The sequence below is a fragment of the Schistocerca gregaria genome, unplaced genomic scaffold (assembly GCF_023897955.1).
Source record: "Schistocerca gregaria isolate iqSchGreg1 unplaced genomic scaffold, iqSchGreg1.2 ptg001063l, whole genome shotgun sequence".
Taxonomy (NCBI): Eukaryota; Metazoa; Arthropoda; class Insecta; order Orthoptera; family Acrididae; genus Schistocerca; species Schistocerca gregaria.
The window spans coordinates 60001-62500 of NW_026062408.1; the positions used below are offsets into that span (position 1 = coordinate 60001).

At 57.4% G+C, this 2500-nt stretch overlaps 1 non-coding gene across 1 annotated transcript in view; it reads right to left on the reverse strand.

Annotated features, from left to right (window-relative positions):
- The window catches only part of LOC126327855 (small subunit ribosomal RNA), a 1893-nt gene extending 581 nt beyond the window's left edge, over positions 1 to 1312 (reverse strand). The window contains exon 1 of the ribosomal RNA XR_007561534.1: positions 1 to 1312. This exon is cut by the window's left edge and continues 581 nt beyond it. This is a non-coding gene — a ribosomal RNA (small subunit ribosomal RNA).
- Between the last annotated feature and the right edge of the window lie 1188 nt (positions 1313 to 2500).

A 2500-nucleotide genomic window follows, 5' to 3' on the forward strand; every position in this document is an offset into this window, starting at 1 on the left:
TCCTTCCGGTGTCCGGGCCTGGTGAGGTTTCCCGTGTTGAGTCAAATTAAGCCGCAGGCTCCACTCCTGGTGGTGCCCTTCCGTCAATTCCTTTAAGTTTCAGCTTTGCAACCATACTTCCCCCGGAACCCAAAAGCTTTGGTTTCCCGGAGGCTGCCCGCCGAGTCATCGGAGGAACTGCGGCGGATCGCTGGCTGGCATCGTTTATGGTTAGAACTAGGGCGGTATCTGATCGCCTTCGAACCTCTAACTTTCGTTCTTGATTAATGAAAACATACTTGGCAAATGCTTTCGCTTCTGTTCGTCTTGCGACGATCCAAGAATTTCACCTCTAACGTCGCAATACGAATGCCCCCGCCTGTCCCTATTAATCATTACCTCGGGTTCCGAAAACCAACAAAATAGAACCGAGGTCCTATTCCATTATTCCATGCACACAGTATTCAGGCGGGCTTGCCTGCTTTAAGCACTCTAATTTGTTCAAAGTAAACGTGCCGGCCCACCGAGACACTCAACTAAGAGCACCCTGGTAGGATTTCAACGGGGTCCGCCTCGGGACGCGCAAGCACGCCTTCGGCTCGCCCCACCGGCAGGACGTCCCACGATACATGCCAGTTAAACACCGACGGGCGGTGAACCAACAGCGTGGGACACAAATCCAACTACGAGCTTTTTAACCGCAACAACTTTAATATACGCTATTGGAGCTGGAATTACCGCGGCTGCTGGCACCAGACTTGCCCTCCAATAGATACTCGTTAAAGGATTTAAAGTGTACTCATTCCGATTACGGGGCCTCGGATGAGTCCCGTATCGTTATTTTTCGTCACTACCTCCCCGTGCCGGGAGTGGGTAATTTGCGCGCCTGCTGCCTTCCTTGGATGTGGTAGCCGTTTCTCAGGCTCCCTCTCCGGAATCGAACCCTGATTCCCCGTTACCCGTTACAACCATGGTAGGCGCAGAACCTACCATCGACAGTTGATAAGGCAGACATTTGAAAGATGCGTCGCCGGTACGAGGACCGTGCGATCAGCCCAAAGTTATTCAGAGTCACCAAGGCAAACGGACCAGACGAGCCAATCCGATTGGTTTTGATCTAATAAAAGCGTCCCTTCCATCTCTGGTCGGGACTCTGTTTGCATGTATTAGCTCTAGAATTACCACAGTTATCCAAGTAACGTGGGTACGATCTAAGGAACCATAACTGATTTAATGAGCCATTCGCGGTTTCACCTTAATGCGGCTTGTACTGAGACATGCATGGCTTAATCTTTGAGACAAGCATATGACTACTGGCAGGATCAACCAGGGAGCTGCGTCAACGAGAGCTGAGCAGCCGGCCGCCCGGGAGTGTGTCCCGAGGGCCCGCGCGAACACGCAAGCGTCCGCTCAATTATTCTGCAAACAGGAGGAGGCTGAGCTCCCCTGCACGATACACCTCGAAACCCTCTCAGGTCCCGGCGGCGCGCAGCGCCGTCCTAAGTACTTGGTCGGGTTCGAGAGAGGCGCAATCGCCCGGAGATGGGCGAGTAGACGCTTTCAGTGCGAACACCCGTGCTCCCAACTGAGCTTGCCGCTGCCGACAGAGGCCCGGGAGCGTGCTGTCGTGGCATTGCCGGCGGGAAACAACACGCGCCACCTACGGTGACCGGCAGCTCCAACGCCAGCGCCACAGAAGGGCAAAGCCCCACTTGGGTGCAGAAGCGAACTCTCCCAGCACAGCGCACGCGCCAACACGTCCGCAGAGCTGCGATACAAACCACCTGCGAGAACCGCTGGGGGCGACCGAGCAGCAGACGGCGTCGCGACGCCGAGTGCCGGGCGGCGGCGCATCCTCAACGCACACAGTCCGCAATCGGACCAGCACACTGCAGATGTCCACCGCGCTTCGCACCGGGCTCGGCAGAACCCACTTTGGCCGCCTGGCGCCGCGCGCAGGGTGCGCCGGCGCATAGCTGGGACGCCAGCCGGGCCCGTCGGCCGGCGCTCCTGCCACTGGGCGCCCCCCACCAGCCGGCTGTAGTGCGTGCGCTCACGCAGCGCGCGGCCAGCACGCCGGGCGGCCCCCCCTCACCGGCCGGGGACTGTCCCGCCAAGCCACAGCCTCGTATCGCTTCATACCCACATGGCCAACTCAGGTTCGGGGGCATGGCGGGTACCGCCGAAACAACCGGTTCATAGATGTACCGATCGTCGCTATCACCGATGCACCTGCAGCGCGAACAACCGCTCAACAACTGATTTCCAGTTCATTTGCGGATCTTTGGCAGCAAACGTATACGTCAATCTACATTTGCGAAATCTACGATTCTGGCATGCCTGCATGTTATGTGTCACGACACGCTACATCAGCCCACATACACACTGCGGCATGTACACGAGAGAACACGTGGAAGATGGTCCGCGCACGTGTGCAATGTCCCTTGCGCGGTCGACTGTCAACCGGCCTCTGTAGCATGTCGCAGATGTGGAACGCGGTCCACCGTGCTATCATGTTGTG